Source organism: Sapajus apella, unplaced genomic scaffold, assembly GCF_009761245.1.
Source record: "Sapajus apella isolate SASKATOON/1434 unplaced genomic scaffold, GSC_monkey_1.0 scaffold14, whole genome shotgun sequence".
Taxonomy (NCBI): domain Eukaryota; kingdom Metazoa; phylum Chordata; class Mammalia; order Primates; family Cebidae; genus Sapajus; species Sapajus apella.
Window position 1 is genome coordinate 24,466,604 of NW_022436954.1, and position 20,398 is coordinate 24,487,001.

Consider the following 20,398-nt stretch of genomic DNA (forward strand, 5'->3'; position numbering starts at 1 on the left):
GTAAAATTCTGGGTTGAAAGTTCTTTTCTTTAAGGATGTTGAATATTGGCCCCCACTCTCTTCCAGCTTGTAGGGTTTCTGCTGAGAGATCTGCTGTGAGTCTGATAGGCTTCCCTTTATGGGTAACCTGACCTTTCTCTCTGGCTGCCCTCAGTATTTTCTCCTTCATTTCAACCCTGGTGAATCTGGCGATTATGTGCCTTGAGGTTGGTCTTCTTGAGGACTATCTTTGTGGTGTTCTCTGTATTACCTGGAGTTGAATATTGTCCTGCCTTGCTAGGTTGGGAAAGTTTTCCTGAATAATATCCTGAAGCGTATTTTCCAACTTGGATTGATTCTCTTTGTCACATTCAGGTACACCTATCAAACGTAGATTAGGTCTTTTCACATAGTCCCATATTTCTTGGAGACTTTGCTCGTTCCTTTTTATCCTTTTTCTCTAATCTTGTCTCTTCATTTTATTTCATTAAGTTGGTCTTCGACCTCTGATATCTTTTCTTCTGCTTGATCAATTCGGCTGTTAAAACCTGTGCATACTTCACGAAGTTCTCGTGTTGTGTTTTTCAGCTCGATTAATTCACTTATATTCCTCTCTAAATTGTGTATTATCGTTGATATTTCGTCAAACCTTTTTTCAAAGTTCTTAGTTTCTTTGCATTGGGTTAGAACAAGTTCTTTTAATTCCCAGGAGTTTCTTATCATCCACTTTTTAAAGCCTGCTTCTGTTAATGGAACACGGTCTTTCTCCATCAGGCCTTGTTACGTTGCTGATGAGGAACTGTGATCCCCTGTAGAGGGAAAGGCATTTTGATTTTGGGTATTCTCAGCCTTTTTAGGCTGGTTTCTTCCCTTCGTTATAGATTTATCCATCTGTGGTCTTTATAATTACCGTCTTTATAGCTGGGTTTCTGAATAGATGTCCAACTTGTTGATTCCCGGCGCTAAAATCTGAGCAACCCACTGCGCCAGCCAAAACAGCAGCGTTAAGATTGATAGTGCTTTTCTGACTCTGCACCAAGAACCACCGCACCAAGACAGTGGCAAAATCGCCTCACCGGCCACAAGAGTGGCGCTGGTGACCCGTGGGGCTCCTCCGCTGGGAATCTCCTGGTGCGTGAGCAACAAAAATTGATCTGAAAGTGTGGTGTCATCTTGTTCTGTGCACTTTCAGTGGGAGCTACAATCCCGAGCTGCTAGTGATCAGCCATCTTGGATCTCTCTCCTCAAGTTTCAACAAACTCTTCATGCTTACTGAAGTCTCTAGGTCACCTACAATCCCTACAAATTGCCCATGGTTTCTATACAATAAAACTACCATCCTCAGTCCCACATTATACAACATAGAGTAAAAGCCAGCCACTTTGGGGGCTCTTCTCGAGGTAGAGACTATTGCAGGCTCTTCATTATTTATGCTTGTATGTGGAAATATCAGGCCAAAGGGCTGTATAACCATTAAAACTTCCTGTTCAAATGGAAGTGTTAGCCATAGGACAGAGCCCAACCTAAGCACTCTGGTGTATACCACCTGTATAAAGGGACAACCTAATCTCTTCTCAGTTATTTTCCAGATGCAATGATGCCAAATGCTGTCATCCATTTCCAAGACCCTTTGGCCACCTGTGGAATCCTCTGAGATCACCAGTGAATAGAAAAGGTAGTTCATAAACTTTATAGATGGGAGTGCTACCATTATACATGATGATGCCAACTGTAGGGCCGCCAGTAATTTTTTATCCTTTAACTAGGATAACTGATACAGGAAGGAACCCAAGGGTTGGCCTGATTCCCCAAACCCCAAGAAATCATTTTAGCATTGGACATTGTGTCCATTTTAGAGTCTTCGGCCACTGAAAATGGCCCTGTTGTCTGTACAATGACAACAATTGTTTATCCAGGTTTTCACCCTGAGAGTTAAAGAACTCTAAGAATTTGTTGCTTCACGTATACTCAATGTATATGTCAATGTTACACATCTCTCTGTGTACACTAAAACCAAAATATAAGGCCTCATCAAGACAGTTCTTACCCCTCTTGAACTTCAAATGTTATGGTATTATTTATACTTCTCGGATAAAGAACACAGTAAAATTTGAAAAAATAAACTCTCCTTAAATGCACACTCCCTTCTCCCAATGCCCTCACCAAATTGGCAGGTTCCAGGAATTGTTGATCTTCAAGGAAATTCAAGGCATGATTACAAGAGAGCAGTCTCCTAGCAGCAATGACTTTAAATAAGAGCAGACAATCAAGATTGAGTGATTGTGTGGGCTGATCACCTTTCAGAAATTGTGCATTACGAGCCAGCAGGCATTTTACCAGCAAAGTAGTCATTCTAATTTCCTGCTTTCATTTAGGAAATCATACTTTACAGGATTAGACTCTTCTTTAGTGATTGAACATGATAAAATACCCTAGTGTTAATAGGCCTAGATGAAAAAATTTACTGTTTTTTAAGTAATTTTAAGTAATGAATTTTATTGAGTATTATATCATTGTAGAATTGGCTTTGACCTTCAAATATAACTTATTAATATATGAATAAGGCAGTATACAATTTGTGTTGTTTATTAACTGAGTTCTCTCTTATATATGTGGATGCGTATGTAGAAAAGAGAAAAATAATTATCATTTCTGCACTCTGTATAAAATAGAAATAAATATATTAAATAATAATGCTGATAAATTAGAACCATATTACATCATAGAAAATAAATAAAGGAAAATCTCTTTTCATTTATTTAGCCTAAGTTAAATTAGCATCCACAGTTCAGCATTTATGATTGCCATCAAGGTGTGTATTTAATGTACTAGCTTACTTTAACATTATACTATAAAATAGTTCTCATTTATTAGATTTCAAAATTGCCATATAAATTGCTGTGTAATATATTATTTATAAAGCTGCTTACAAACATTTTCCTATAATAACATGGCTCGTAGAAATGACAGCTGTGATATACTATTAGCATCATAGGGATTCATTACAGCTTCAGTTTTTCAGGGTCACAGATAAGGTATAGAGATAAAAGGTGGGATAAAACTAGGAGAATATAGCCTCACAGTTTATTTTGATACACAGTTTCACAATGGGGAGTATTTTTCAAACCACTCCTCTACCAACCAGTGTGAGGATGTACTACAATTTTCTCTCACGGATTCTAACTTCCAAAATTTTATTATCATGGATAGTGACTTCCAAAATTTTATTGTTTTAAGTTCACCCATTTAAATAAACAGGCAAACCCTGAATAATTTATTATTATTAAAATTTATGTTTAATTTTAAAAATAAGCTGTCTTGTTTTTCTTTATATTTTTGAGTTATATTGTTGCCTAGAAGTACGTACCAATTACAACTACCTTGATCTAGTTTAACACACGAATCAACATCAGATAGCTATCTGGAGGGATAGGTGTTAGCAGTTATTTTATTACTTTCCAACTCAGTTGGCAAAATTGGCACACTGGGATAATTTATATTTCTGTGATCACTACTGCTTCTAGAAGCAGAGCACATAATTTAGGCCCGAGCCAAGTAACACACTGTACCACTTATATTCATTCAGTGGTTGGTTAAGAAAGCAGTATAAATTAAATCTGTCAGCATATATGTCAGTACTATTCACTGGGAATTCTATGTACTTACTATGTATTGTGAGTGACTTGGGGTAAATGTAGTCACTAAAACTGCTATCTATCCTCTAGAGGCTCAAAGGAGTGAGATTTTCTAAAGAAGTCAACACACAATGAGAAGTGCTGAAAAATATTGAGCAAGATATACTCTGTCCTTATGGACAACACCAAAGCAAAATACGTAAACAAATTACGACTTAATGAAGAAACAGTATCTTTGGTGGTTTAAGACAACTTGAATTGAGTTTGACTTAATGATAAAAACAATTCCTTTGGTTGTTTGTTTAAGCCAACTTGAATTGAGTTTGGTAACTTTCAAATAAACAAGCTCTATCTAAAGTTTATTGTGAAGAGCATTGTTAAGTGTCCACTCAAAACTCTAATAGCTGTACTTGCAAAGACTATGATGAATAGAAGAAAAGATCAACTATGTGGTGTTTCACAGTAAGCCCAAGGTCAAGATAACTCAACTTTTATAATGTCATACCTCATGCCCTGATGAAGAAGGAAAAGGGCATGTGGATAGAGCTCCCCTTGGGTGTATCATTCTGGGTCTTCTTTTTCATTTATCATTCTCTTCATGCCAAGACATTTTTTAGTGTTCAAAGAATATGGAATAGTTTATGTCCCAATGTAAACATGATTCTTATATAGCTATGTAAATAGAAAAAAAAAAAAGACCCACCATAATTTCTCTTTAGTTTCTTTATCATTTAATTTTTGAATAACAATTGCTTCCTGAATCACTAAGATACATCATTTAGAACAACAACAAAAAAAAATAGATGTTGTTGTCCCCAAGTAGACAGTCACCATGAGAGATGGACCCAAAGATCCATATAAAATAACTGACTTTGGAAAAAAGACAACAGTATTTCAATTCAAGAGTGTCATTTATGATACGCATCTATCCAAATATCTACATATCCATCCATCTATCTATCCATTGATCCATCCTTAACTGTTTATCTATTATAATATCTAAGTAATACATTTAAATATTTTTATTTAAACATCTTTACAAATGTGATGTGTTTCAAACATTTTATAATGAGCTTTAGAAGTTAAAATCATCATTCTTTTTATTTCACTCTTATTTTGTTCTTATTTCAACGTCTTGATACAATTTCTAAGTTAATTCTGTAAAGGGATCCTTCTGTCTACTGTAATTTATGTCTTTTATGTTCACTTTAAATGTAGCATCATTTTATTTAGCAGATCTTATGTTGCTGGCACTTCTGCTAACAATTCTCTATCTTGATTTAAAATTACCAGAACGTCAGAAAAATAAGCTATCTTAAATTTGCACAATATTTGTTACCTCTCTTCATTTATATTTTTGCCATTTACCTAAAAACTCACAAAGAGTCTGAGACAGAATCATAGCTATATTTTTATAACAAACTTTGGTTAGTTTTGAGTTTTATTTCAGAATTTATAGCATTTTATACTTTAGAACTGAGTAGAATTGAGTGAGAATTAAAGACTGGAATTTATAAACTTGGGTACAGCTTTTAAAGACAGAATGGAGTGGTCTTGGCTAAATCTTTTCTTTCTTTTATCACTTTTATAATTATTTAATACCTGATTTCTCTACAAATAGAGTTTTGGAATTTTGGACCTGCAAAAGTTTTTATTTCTCTTTGGATGAGGATAATTATTATTAATCATCTGTGCTTGTATAGATTAATATATATTCCTTACCTTAGCACTTTCTTATGTGAGGCTTATTCATGTTATTACTGAAGTGCACAGCATAGATACAATAACCTTATTATCTTATTGTGCTAATCATGACTTTATCAATCAAAATATACAAAGATTATAATATAAAATATGAAGTAAAATGTGAGCCAGAAGAGGACACACTAAAATGACTTTCCCCCACTCTTGATATGTTTATACATGTTTTAATTGTTAGTGCTGTTAAGAGATGATAAAACTGATGGGGACTGTGAAGGGGATTGGAAGAACATATTGGGAAGAAAAAAAAGTATCTACTTTTTGTAAATTTGGTAAAAGTTTGCTTATTTTATGTTGTTTGTCATGATACCTCTAAAATTTTCTAAGTTTCAATGATGAAGACTGGTTTCTAATTCTGGAAATTATCCCCAAGGGTCTGGGACAGTTACAGCCACAAAAAAATCAGCTGGGGTTATGCGGACAAGTAGGTTGAAGGCATGAGAAAATTTTAAGGAAAGCTAAAGAAGATCCCTACTTGTCAGAACAGAACAAAAAGATCTACTTTTGCTAATACAGATGGATCAGCTTTGAGATAAAAGATTGAAAGGGCATCAGCTTCCCGAAGGCAGCAGTTGTTTCTCTTCATATTTATACCGCTTACATCTAATGCAATTCTGTCAAGTGGTAGCTACGTGAAAAATAATAACAATAAATTAAACTATACATGACTGGGTCAACTTGAATATTTGTCCTTTAGGTAAACAAACTGAATTTCAGAGACCGAAACAACTGGAGGTTTGTAGCAGAGATGGGACTCCCATGTTGGCCTTCCGACTGCCTGGGTGGCTTTCATTCCATTTTGCTTGGAATGTGGCAGGCCCATTCATTTAGAAGCTGGAAATTTTATTATATATTTTCTGATGTTTGGTCACCAAACACTTGCCATTGTCATGCTTCTGAAGCCACATCAGTTAAACATTCAATCTAATGAAATACATTTTCTCTCGTGTTATATAGAAATTCTATAACTGACTTTGGACGTAACTATAGAGACTCTTCTGTAAAATGTACATTCTCCTTGAATTTTGCATTGAATCACATGGTTGTATAAATCTTCTACCACCCTTCCATGTATGCCAAGATTAAGAATGTCATATATTTATTTCAAAAATAAAAAACAAAATCAGAGATGTGAAGTGACTTAAACAAATAAAATAGAGGCCAATAGGAGACCTAGAATTGCTGCTCCATCTCCTCAATTTCATTCCAATCTTCTTTCAAAGTCTTTAGTTATAATTAAAATTCTGTTTATGCTTATAGATTGCATAAATATAATTCAATCTGTAACATTTATTTACATACTAATTTAGAAAATTTCAATGGATTATAAACTTGAGAGGTCAAATACAGCATCACTCATTAACTCCTAAAAATTCAACACAGCTACCAAATCAATAAACAAATATGGCTTATCAAATAATAGCTTACCAAAATAATAATGAAGGTATTTATTCAAATAATTATTTGTCAGCTTACACTTAGAAAATGTTTGCATATTTCTTCAGTGTTATAATGCTCTTATTTTTAATAAAACATAATAAGTATTTTTAGTTCACTTAAATTTCTTTGGGTTAACACAAAATAAAACTCTGTAAATGCAAATACATTTAGTTCACAAAATGTTACTGTGTGATGCTGTTTTCTCAATACGCAAATCTTACAAATACTTTTAAGTTATTGTTGCCAATTTTCTGCAGCATTAAGTATTAAAAGAGCTTTAAATATATCTTCATATTTATTTAGATTAATAATCTTTTAATTTTACATCAGTTTTAGGTTCAAACAAAATAGAACAGAAAGCGCAGAGGCCCCACATAGTCCCTGTTCCCCACATATACATAACCTATCCCACTATTAACATCCCACAATGTCTTTTCTATACTTTTGAATTGGAAAACAGTAGTATTTAAAAATTCAAGGAAACATACAGATTTTTATTCATAAACATGAAAAAAAAAAAAACTTCTACTCAAAATATTAGTTCATACATTCAAAGCAACCCTTACTAAGGAATCAGCACACAGTATCAAGAAGCTTTATAAAATATACAAATCATTTGAAAGGAACAGTCATGGGGAAAGAGATGGATAATTATTAGAAGAAACTGTTATGAGTAGTTAGGAACACAATCACAACATTGTTTGCCTTGTGCTGAGAACTGTTATAAATTTTCCAGTTATGCTACCTTGCTAAATAGTTACATTGAGACTTGGCTTTGTAGTTTTTTAATACAGAAGGGATATTTTAAACTGCAATTTTATTCTCGTATTCATCATAAAGTTGTGTTATATGTTTAAATATTAAATAAACCTTATGCCTTCCTGACTTACCACCTTTGATAGGGAAAAAATCATTGGCAGTGTCATCAATATTACCTTAACAAACCAAAATAATTCAATATTTCATATTTATTTCTTCTGTCTTCTGCCAACTCCCAAGCAACCTATGTCCTAATAGCCTTGTTGTCACAGAATATAGGCCTAGCATTTTATAGTATTTTTTTAGCAATAATGTAACAGATGTTAATATATTTTTTTGAAAATTAATGAATAGCACATGGAATAATTGATATACAATGATATACAGTCCTCCATAGAATGTTTTGTCAAGTGTGTTTCTAAACAGTTATCAATCACATACTAAATTGAATGCCAGTCTTGAATAAAGGGCTTTTTCACAGATTACTTCCAAATTCTCAATGTTTCATTCAGTTATAAAGTACTTCAAATATGCAAACTTAACTAATATTTAGAATTGGTAAAATGTAGAGAATCAGAAGTTAGGTAAGGTAGCTGTGTTGAATTTTTAGGGGCTAATGAGTGATGCTGTATTTGACCTCTCAAGTTTATAATGCATTTAAAATTTCTAAATTAGGTTAATAGGTATTAGTTTGTATATATTTGTCATTATTCTGATGAATTTAATGCTGGTTAATATGGCTAACTGTAAATATTTAGTAAGTTTTTCAATTTGAAATCCACCCTCCTACTAGTCAAAGGCAGATTAAAACTATCAAAAAGGGGAAAAAAGGGCGGGGGAGGGAGAAGGGCCAGGAGGTAATCAAAAATCATGTTCCGAGCAAGCAAGATCTCATTAGGAAAACTGATAAAGCTCCAAATTACCACTTATTTCCTTCAAATACAAAAGTGTACTAGAATAATTCACCTGGTGTAATTGGAAGTGGTTATTGTCTGAAAACAATATCCATGAGAGGCTGAGTATAGTGGCTCACACCTGTAATCCCAACACTTTTGGAGTCCATCGTGGATGGATCAGGAGGTCAGGAGTTCAAGACCAGCCTGTCCAACTTGGTGAAACCTAGTGTCTACTAAAAACTACAAAAATTAGCCAGGCACAGTGGTAGGCACCTGTAATCCCAGGTATTTGGGAGGCTGAGGCAGGAGAATCACTTGAACCCAAGCGGCAGAGGTTGCAGTGAGCCAAGATCATGCCACAGCACTCTAGCCTAAGTGACAGAGACGCCATCTGAAAACAAACAAACAAAAAACAATATACATGGTAATGGAGGGTCTGAAATAAGCTTATGAAGAATGCTTGGATCTTAGATGGCCTTCATAGCTATATACAAGAAATACCTTTTCCTACTATCTGTGTGAATATTCTTAAATGTTTTCAACAACATGGAACTCTCCAAGAACAACAAACTTACAGATCTGTTTATCTGACGTCTTCAACAGAACATCTAATAGTCATGTCAAATTAATTGTCAGAATCAACCTTTTAATTTTTTTATGGAAGTATAATTTACATACAATAAGATGTATAGCTTTTTAAGGGTACAGTTTAATGAGTTTTAATAAATGTGTGTGTATATATATGACCAACACGCTGGTCAAGATTTAGATTATTTTTATCACATGACATCTTCCAGGTAAGCACTCTTCTGATTTCTATCATTTGTTCAGATTATTTTAATCTGTTCTAGAGCTTCATATTAATGAAATAATACAGCATGCACTGTTTTGTATGTCTTCTTCAACACAACATTTTTTAAAGATTTTTCTCACATTACTGAATGCAACGGTAGTTTGTGTCTATTTGCTGCAGGTTAGTATTCCATTCGTTGCATAAATAAAATTATTTTCATCTATTCACCTGGAAATAGGCACTTAGGTTTTTTATTCTCACTGCATATTTTGAATGAGTTTCTAGAAACATTCTTGTAAAAAAATGCAAATAAAGTTTTTCACTTTTGTTTGGTAAATAACAAGTGAATTGACTGAGTCATATGATAAATAACTTAAATATAGAAGATATTTTCAAAATACTTTCCAGGATAGTTGTATCAATTTTAATTCCTACCAGAAACACTAGTGACAGCTTCAGTTGATCCACATCATTGCCAACACTTAATACCTGTATTAGCTAATTGTAGCCATTCTGAAGTACTAGTACTGCATGCTGATTTAAATTGTATTTCCCTGCTGTCTAACGATGTTGAGCATCATTTCAGGTGCTATTTTGTATCTTTATTTTCGTTTGTATGAACATGTGAAGAGCTGTACAGGTCTTTTGTTAATTTTATACTGGACGATTTTGATTTGGTTACATTGTAGATGTAAACATCAGGTATATCCAATGTTTTTCTCCTCTAGTATATTGTTTTAGAATGTTATTAGCCCGGCACGGTGGCTCACGCCTGTAATACCAGCACTTTAAGAGGCCGAGGCGGGTGGATCATGAGGTCAAGAGATCGAGACCATCCTGGTAAACATGGTGAAACCCCGTCTCTACTGAAAATACAAAAAATTAGCTGTGCATGGTGGCGCGTGCCTGTAATCCCAGCTACTCAGGAGGCTGAGGCAGGAGAATTGCCTGAACCCAGGAGGCGGAGGTTGCGGTGAGCTGAGATGGCACCATTGCACTCCAGCCTGGGTAACAAGAGCAAAACTCCATCTCAAAAAAAATAAATAAATAAATAATAAAATGTTATTAAGTGAGCAGAATTTTTTTGAAGAAAATTAGCCACTTTTCATTAGTAATTATTATGTCCTCCCTAAGAAATGTTTGCAAACCCAAGTAGCCTCCAGTAGATATTTTAAGGCTTTATAAATTTAGGCTTTTTATTTTTAGTTCTTTTTTCCTATAACAAATAATACGTGTGGCGTATAAGTTAGAATAATTATTTAAAGAGTAGTTATCAAAGCGTCCCTGCATTATTTATTGAAAAGACTTTCTTTTCCTCTTTCAATTGCTGTGATATTTTTGTTAGAAGTTAATTCTCTGTATTAACGGCACTTATTTGCCAGCACTCCATTCTATTGACTTAGCTCTCTTTTTTCCCAATTTTTTTTGTTTACATAATTTTCCTACGTCTTTTGAAATGTATATATATAATTTTAAAATATGAATTTTACAGAAATATATAGAATTTTTATTCAGATGATGTTAAATATAAAGATAAATTTGGAGAAATGTCATATATTAAAATACTGAGTTTTGAAACAAAGTCACAGAAAACATCATACTGAATGGGGAAAAGTTGAAAGCAGCCCCACTATGAACTAGAACAAGACAATGATGTTTACTGTCACCAACACTATTCAACATAGTACTGAACATGCTAGCCAGAGTAATCAGGCAGAGAAATAAGCAAAAGGCATCTAAATTGGAAAAAAGAAAGTCAAATTATTTATGTTAACTAATTACATAATCTTATACTTAGAAAACCCTGAAGACTCTTCCAAAAGACTTCTGGACTTGATAAACGATTTCAGTATAGTTTTAGGATAGAAAATTAATGAACAAAAATTAGTTGTATGCCTATACACTGACATACTCAAGCTGAGAACCAAATTAAAAACTCAATCACATTTACAACACACACAAACACACACACACACACACACACACAAACACACACACACCTCTAGGAATGCATTTAACCAAGGAAGTGAAATACTTCTACAAGAGAATTACAAAAACACAGATTAAATAAATCACAGATGGCACAAACAAATGGAAAAAACACTTCATGCTTATGGAATAGAAAAATCAATATGATTGGAATGACCATACTGCTCAAAGCAATCTACAGTTTCAATGCAATTTCTATCTAATTATCATTTTTTACAAAATTACAAAAAAAAACAAGCCTATGAAACAAACAAAAAAAGAGTCCAAATAGCGAAAGCAATCCTAAGCAGAAATAACTGAGTTGGAATCATCATATTACCTGACTTCAAAATATACTACACAGCTACAGTAACCAAAACAGCATGGTACTGGTGCAAAAATAGAAACAGAGATCAACGAAACAGAATAGAAATCCTAGAAAAAAAAAAAACTTAAATTTAGATCTTAAAGTTGATCCACTGATCTTAAAGTTGAAAAAAAGAAACAATGAGAAAAGGATACCCTATTAAATAAATGGCACTGGGAATTTTGGCTATCCATATGCATAAATAAAATAATGAAAACGGACCCCTATCTCTTACCATATACAAATATTAACTCAAGATGAAGTAAAGACTTAAATATAAGACCTGAAACTATAAAAATCCCTGAAGAAACCCAAAGAAAAGCTCTTCTGGATATTGGCCTAAGCAAGGAATTAATGACTATGACCTCAAAAGCAAATGCACCAAAACCAAAAATAGACAAATGGGAATTAAATGAAAGAGCTTCTACACAGAAAATCAAATAAAATAAAAAATAAACAAAGTAAACAAACATCCCACAGAATGGGAGAATATATTTGCAGACTCTGCATCTGAAAGAGGACTAATAGCAAGAACCTGTAACAGAACTCAAATGAACAAGAAAAAAACACAACCCCATTACAAAGTGAGCAAAATACATGAATAGACATTTTTCAAAAGAAGACATTGTATGTCTTCCTTTTGGAAGTTCCATCCATGTTGTCATGGAATCAAAAATGATCTGGCTGATTGGAATCAACCAAGTCATGGAATCAACCAAGTCATGGAATCAACCTAAGTGCCTATTATTGGTGGAATGGATAAAGAAAATTTGACATATATACACCATGCAGTCATTAAAAAAGAATGTAATCATGTGGGAAGCAACATGGATGAAGCTTCCAACAAACATATTTAAAAAATGCTCATCATCACAAATCGTGAGAGAAATGCAAATCAAAATGCAAATTAGATGAAGATGTCTATTATCTTCTGGTATCAACATGATACCATCTCATTCCAGTCAGAATGGCTATTATGGAAAAGCTGAAAAATAACAGATGTTGGCAAGGCCACGGAGAAAAAAAAATGATTATACACTGTCAGTGGGAATACAAAATTTTTTAGCCACGGTGGGAAGCAGTTTGGAAATTTCTCGAAGAACTAGAAACAGAACTACCATTTGACCCAGCAATACCACTTCTCACTATCTACCCAAAGGAAAATAAACTGTTATGTAACAAAGATACCTGCACTTGTATTTTTATTTCACTGCTATTCACCATAATACAGTAATGGGATCAACCTAAGTGTCCATAATTGGTGCACTGGATAAAGAAAATGTGATATATTATGCACCATGGAATACTACCCAGTCATTAAAAAAGAATGAAATCATGTCCTTTTAAACAACATGGATGGAACTAGAGGTTATCATCCTAAGTGAAATAACTCAGAACCAGAAAATCAAATACCACAGCTCACTGATAAGTGGGAACCAAATAATGGGTACACATAAATATATGAATGGAAATAGCAGACACTGGGGATTCCAAAAAGGGAGAGGGGGAGGGGAATAAGGGTCTAAAACTTACCTCCGGCTCCTGGAGCAAGAGGTCAGCACCAGCTTCTGGGCCCCGCGCTGTATCAGCCACTGGGCCAGCCCCAGGCCGAAGCCACCCCGGGCACAAGCGATGACTTAGCTTTTGTGAGACAGGCGTCAGCGTGGGTTTGGCCCCCTTCAGCACAGCCTCCGGCTGCTCCGCATGCACCTGCACAACTACTTCGCCAATGAGCTTCCCCTAGGCCATGCAGCTGAAGGCGTCCTCCACCTGGGCCCTGGGGAACACGGTGCACCTGAGGGGCTGCACTATGCCATCGCAGATGCCAGCCTGCAGAAGCGCCGACACCTCCCACCAGGCAGCACTGGCTTCGCCAGAGAGCGAGTCCAGAAGGATCCCGTGGAAGGTCACGTTCTTCAAGAAGATGGCCATGCCAAGCGGGTGGTTGTTAGCAAGGTCGAATTTGCCAATTTACAGGAAGCGGCCGTGCTGAGCCAAGCACCTCACACGGGCCTGCAGCTTCTCTTCCACCAAGGAGTTCAGGGCCAGGTCAACGCCCTTCCCGCCAGTGTGCTGCGGCACATGCTTCTCGAACGACGTGTCCCTCGAGTTGGCAAAGCTGGTGCTGTCCAGCTGGGAGAACCTGGCCTGGAGGTACGCCCGCTTCTCGGCCGACCCCACGGCGGTGAAGACGCGGCAGCCCAGACTGAGGGCGATGGCGATGGCGATGGCGATGGTGATGGTGATGGCGATGGCGATAGCGATGGCGGCCTGGCCCACGCCTCCAGAACCAGAGTGGATGAGCGTCTCCCCGCGCTGCACCCGCCCACAGACCACCAGTGCGTAGTAGGCTGTGGTGTAGACGACAGGCACCAAGGCCGCCTCCTCCAGGATCCAGTGGGAGGGCACGTCCCAGAGGAAGACCGGTGACAGCAGGACAGAGGTGGCCAGGCCCTCGGCGGGCACTAGCCCGGTCACACGCTTGCCGCTGGCATCCCGGCCCGAGAGCTGCATACCCAGCAAGCAGTCCTTGGTGGCCCAGTTCCCTGGGATGGCGTCAGGAGGCAGCTTGCCGGTGGCCAGCATGATGTCATGGAAGTTGCGGGAGGCGAAGTAGGCCGTGCAGAGCTGGGCGCCAGGGCTGGCTGGGCATGGCGCAGCGAAGAGGAGACCCAGCGATGGAGGACAGGTCCCCCCGGGTGAGGACCACCACGTAGGCGTGTGCCGTCAGCTCCTCGGGCTTGTCCTGCTCCAGCGGGAAGTGGCGGAAGACGTTCATCACCAGTTCTCCCTGCAGCACCTTCTGCAGTTCTGCGGAGCCCGGGTCCGCGACGCGGGCGGTGCTGCTGAGGTTGGAGAGCAGCACGCACCGACTGCGGTGCCCGCCGGGCTCTTGGCGGAGACAGTTCCCCAAGCCCACCACGCCGGAGGCGGTGCAGTTGACGGCCTTCTACCACACGGGCCCGGAGGAGGAGCCGGCCGGGAAGCCCTTCAGAGAGTCCACCCAGCGGAAGCTGGTGTGCTCCACCGGAAGGAAGACGGGGCTGTCCTGCGGGGCGGCCGCACCGGAAAAGTACGGAGCGGTAGAAGGACTTCTTCAGGCCCACCAGGCGCGGCGGCATTTGGAGAAGAGGGTCTCTCACGCGTCCTGGCTCAGGATGCCCTGGGCGTACTGCGGCTCAGCGGAGGTGAGGAAGGTCACGATCTCCCCAAGGGGGTGCCCCCGAGCAGAGTGTGCAGCTGCAGAAAGCCCCCCTCTCTCAGGGCAGCCATCATGTTGCCGAGGGCTGAGGCCGGGTCCCCGAGGGCTGCCACTGTACAGTTGCACACCAGGAGGTCAGTGCTACACAGGGCGCTGGGGGCAGGGTCCGCGGGGTCCCACTGGCCCTGGGCAATGTCGTGCGGCTGCAGCTTGGCCTGGGCAGTCTCCAGGGCCTGAGGGTGGCGGTCGGTGGCTGTGTAGCTCAGCTGCAGCGTGTTGAGCGGACCTGGGATGCGGGAATACAGATGACCATGGCCAGCCAGCGCCTCCACCACCTTCATCTTCAGGCTGGGCATGTTCTCCAAGGCAGTGTCCACGCAGGCCTTGAGCGGTGGGGAGTCCAGGAGGCGGCTGGGCAGAGGGTCCTCTGGCAGCTCAGACCTCTCCTCAGCCAGCACCTGTACCAGCTCCAGCTGTAGGTTCCTGTTGAGCTGAAGCCCGCGGGCAGCCGACAGCAGCTGGGGCAGTGCCTGCTGCGGGGAATCCTGGGGGACCTGGGCCCGGTCCAGTCTGGGCACCGCCATCTTCAGCCCCTTCTAGGTCACCTTAGTCTGCAGCGCCTGCACCAGTGTCTTGCACAGCTGCAGCTCCTCCTTCAGAGTAGCGTGCCCAGACAGGCACCTGTCCTCTATGTGGGGCGTGAAACAAAACTTCTCCAGGACGGGTGCTCGATGCTCCTGCTGCCGCTGTGGGACCGCCGAGGCGTGGAGCCTGGAGAGGTGGACGCCTCCGGCCGCTGTGGTCTTCAGACGCCTGCTCACCACCACATCAACCACTTGAGCCTCGTCCTGCTGTGTGTACAGCTTCTGCCTGTGGGAGGCAGGGTCGATGTGGATGGCAGTGATGCGGATGGGCAGGAACAGGCTGCACTGGCCGGTGCCCAGGATTGACATCTGCAGCATGGTGTCCAGGAAGGGCACCCAGTTATCCTTCCACAGCAGCTTGCCCTAGTTGCCTTCCAGGCTGGCCTCTAGGATGCCCTGGAACTGAGTGCCGTAGTCGTAGCCATGCAAACACAGTTCCCTGTGCACTTCAGCCTAGGCCAGGAAGAATGGCTCCCTGGGGCTGGTGGCAGGGCCTTCCTGGTGGTCAGAGAGCCTGGGGCCAGGGTCCTCCCATTGATACACCTTCCCACTCATTACCAGGTGGAAGTGCTCTGACACTTCGAAGGTATGGGAGGCTTCCAGGAGCTGTACCTCGAGGGACACAGTCCCGGTCATGGGCAGGATGGTGGCCTGGTGCACCATCACGTCCTCAAACACCGCAGGCAGCTGCTCCATGGCCAGATTCAGGACACGGGCCAGCGTCTTCCACGCGAGGCACAGATAGCCAGTGGCAGGGAAGATGATATGGCCACCAATGCAGTGGTCCACCAGTTAGTGGTCAGGAGACTCGGGGCTGGCGTCGTTGTTGTAGACCGCGGCCGATGGGGAACTGGAACCATTGGGGAAGTCCTCGGCGGCCAGCACGTCCCGGGCCAGGCTGTGGTCCCATTTGATGAGCGGGGAGATGAGGGGCATTCCTAGGGGAACCAGGAATTCCACAAGTGGGAGCAAGGCATTGGGGTTGGCGTCAATGCCTGAGAGGTGCAGCCTGCCAGTGCCGGCGAGGAACAGCTCCAGGTTGTCCCTGTGGTCCTTCTTCATCAGGGGAACAATGGTGCAGCCTGCAGCAGGGTGTGGGGCACGATCTCCAGCACCACCGTGTGCTAAGGCAGGAGCCATAGGACCTCCTGGAACAGCACGGGGCTCACCAGGTTGCTGACGTTGTACTCGGGGGAGCACATGCGTGCCAGGCTGGTGTGCCACCGGGCCTCGGGGATAGAGGTGCTGAGCCAGCAGGCTGAGCGCTGCTTCGGCTCCCGGATCACCTTCTTGAGTGCCTGCAGCAGTCGGTGTGCGGTGCCCTCCATGAAGTAGGAGTGGAAGGACATGCCACCCGTCCGCATCTCCTTGGCAAACACGCCCTCCTGCTTCAGCTATTCCACGAACTCGTACACAGGGCCCTGAGGTCCCGAGATGGTCACCGTGTCCTCAGAGTTGTGGCAGGCAGGCACCATGCCCGGGGGGTGGTAGGGGGTGGTGGGCAGCGCCGCTTACACTCCTCCCAGGGCAAGCCCACAGCTGCCATGGCGCCTGGTGGGATGTTGGCTTCTTTGATGCACTGCCCTCTCCAGTAGGCAGAGAGGCCAGCCTCCTCCTGGGACAGGCAGCCGTTGGCATAGCCACAGGCCACTTTCCCCAGGGAGTGGTCGATGATGCCATCCGGCCTCAGCCCCATGCAACTCTGCAAGGCCTATGAGGCCTATCTAGATGGCCGTCAGGCTCACAAAGGCATAGACGATGTCGTCAAAGTTGCTCTCGTCCGTGATCTAGTAACACTCCCAGATTGTGAAATCTCCTTCGTCAACACCTATAATCAGATCAGAATGAGAAAAAAAGCTTTTTGAAACTATTTTTTCTCCAGGGAAGTTCTCTTTCAACAAGATGGTTTTCACTACTGGCAAGTTAGCATGCTGGAGACCTGGTAATGTTTCTATGACTTTATTTTCTTTTTTTTTTTTTTTTTTTGAGACGGAGTTTCGCTCTTGTTACCCAGGCTGGAGTGCAATGGCGCGATCTCGGCTCACCGCAACCTCCGCCTCCCGGGTTCAGGCAATTCTCCTGCCTCAGCCTCCTGAGTACCTGGGATTACAGGCACGCACCACCATGCCCAGCTAATTTTTTTTGTATTTTTAGTAGAGACGGGGTTTCACCGTGTTGACCAGGATGGTCTCGATCTCTTGACCTCGTGATCCGCCCGCCTCGGCCTCCCAAAGTGCTGGGATTACAGGCGTGAGCCACCGCGCCCGGCTATGACTTTATTTTCTAACATCTTCTTTAAATCTTTAGGCATAGCATGTTCTTTGGCTGCTCTCAAGCAGGGCTGTTTTTCATGTGGCTCCAAGTTACTTCAACCATTTGTTGCACTGAGTGGGCTGTCTGTGTCTTGAGAGGGAGCTGCATTTTCCATTGACTTATGTTCCCACAAGTGATCCTGAGGCACGCCAAACTGTTCTGCAGAACATTTTCTGTCCCTCTATTCTCCTTTTTGACTTTCAGAGACTGACAGCTCTTTTGAGAAATCCAGGGTCAAAGCTCCATCTCCAAGGGGTGTTAATTCATTTTCCAGATGGTTTTCTATAGTGAAATTAAACTGAAAGGTCATCCTCTTATTAAATGCACACAATCATTAAATTCAAATTCTTCAACTTCTGGATAGAATTTGATGTTGATGACACACACAAACCTGCCTCAATTATTCAATAAGTTTTGTTGGGCCCAATTTCTCTTTAGCAGCTTATATGCAGTAACAGCTATTTGGGTGATGGGTTCACCAGAAGTCCAAATCTCATCATTATGCAATATCCTTCAACACCCGCATATGTACCCCAGAATCTAGAAGAAAAGATAAATAAAGGCATTGACTTTTAGTGCAAGAACATGGTTTCTCACTCTACTTATTAAAATATCATTTAATCTTCCTATAATATAATCTACAGTTTTAGTGAAGATGAAAATGTCTATTATCATCTGTGTTGAATATACTTCTAAATATGCCATCTTTAACAGTTTTATTTAGGTACAATTGACAGTTTAAAACTTCACATTTATTATACAATAATTCTTTGAATTATTGATGGGGTTATATCCCAGTAAACCCATCATAATTTTAAAATAGTAAGTTGAAAACGCATTTAAATCACCTAATTTACTGAACATGATATTTTATTTTATCATAGCCTGCCTTACGTATGTCCAGAGCATTTAGCGTTAGCTTGTAACTGGGATACACTACAGTTGGGTGAACTTCTTAACAAATTTTGAAGTCCAAAATAATGTATTGCTAACTATGTTGTACAGCAGATTTCTAAAAGATTTTATTCATCTTGCATAGATTAAAATTTTACTCACTGAGTAAAATTTTGCTCCCCGTTTTTTTCTCTTCCCAGATCCCACCATTCTATTCTCTGCTTCTAAAAGTTTTACTATTTAGATGACTCATGTAAGAAGAATCATGCAGTATTAATTCTGCTGTTGCTGGCTTAATTCATTAAGCAAAATCTCAGGATTTATCCATGTTGTCACAGATGGTAGAATTTTCTAATTTTTAAAGCGGAGTCGTTTTCCATTGTGTATACTTGCCATGTTTTTTTAATCTACTCTTTTATCTATGGACATACAGAATGTTTCCATATCTCGGCTATTTTTAACAATATGACAATGAACATAAGAGTGGAAACATCTTTTCAAGATCCTGATTTCAATTATTTTGTATATTTTTTATATATACTCAAAAGTGGGATTGCTGGATCCATTAACAGTTGGTTTTGATTTTTTGAGGAATCTCCATGCCATTCTTTATAGTGGCATCACTATTTTTCATTCCCACCAACAGTGTACAAAGATTCCAATTTCTCCACATCATTGCTGACACTTACTTCTGGGTACGTGTGTATGTTTTAATAATAGCTGCCATAATAGATGTGAGTTAATATCTCCTTGTGAATTTTATTTGAATTTCCCTCATGATTATTGATGTTAAGCATCTTTTCTTATATCTTGTGACCATTTATATGTCTTCTTTGAAGAAATGTCTATTGAGGTACTTTGCCCATTTTTGAAACTTTTATTTTCTGTTGAGCTGTAATCATTTCTTATACATATTGAATATTAATCACTTTTCAGATATATGATTTGCAAATATTTTTCTCTTGTTCTGTATGTTACTTGTTCATGGTTTTATCTTCTTTGCTATAAAGATATTTTTGTTTGTTTGTTTTATGTAGTCCCACTTATTTATTTTTGCTTTTGTTGCCTGTGCGTTGTGTATGATAGATAAAAACAAAATTGCCAAGACCAATGTCAAGAAGGTTTTTCCATTTGTTTTTTTCTAGAAGTTTTACAGTTTAGGACTTACATTTAAGTCTTTAATCCACAACTAGTTGTGAAAACACAACTAGCTGTATGTTTATTTATATTGTCCAACTTCAGTGAATTTTATATTAGTACTAAAAAGTTTTTGATGTAGTCTTCAAGTTTTTCTACATAGAAGATTATATCATCTGCACACAAAAATTTCATGTCCTCTGTTCCAAGTAGACAGCTTTTCCTTATTTACTTTTTGGCTAATTGCTCTGGCAGGACTTCCAGTACTACACTGAAGAGAATTAGTGAGAGTGGACATCCTTGTCTCATTTCTGAACTCAGAAAAATAGCTTTCAGCTTGTCACCATTCAGTATGATGTTAACTTGGAACTTGTCATCTTCGACATGTATTATATTGAGGTACATTGTTTCTACACCTTGTAGAAAATCCATGAGCACCACATCACCTGTGGGTACCCCGAGTTCGGTGATGACAAAGGAATGAGAGAAAGAAAGATTAAAAGTGGGACCAGGGGGCCATTGCTTTATTACTCTGGAGGAGACAGTGAAGGCCCTGAGCTCTGATCATCCACACTATTTATTGATTACACTCACTTTGATCTGTAGGGTA

General features: G+C 40.1%; 1 pseudogene across 1 annotated transcript in view; it reads right to left on the reverse strand.

The window, feature by feature from the left end:
- Positions 1 to 20,398, reverse strand: part of LOC116555215 — a 116,507-nt pseudogene that overhangs the window by 60,944 nt on the left and 35,165 nt on the right. Inside the window, exon 2 of the transcript XR_004270424.1 lies at positions 13,132 to 17,231. The product of XR_004270424.1 is annotated as a fatty acid synthase pseudogene (transcript). The remainder of the gene's footprint in view (positions 1 to 13,131; positions 17,232 to 20,398) is intronic.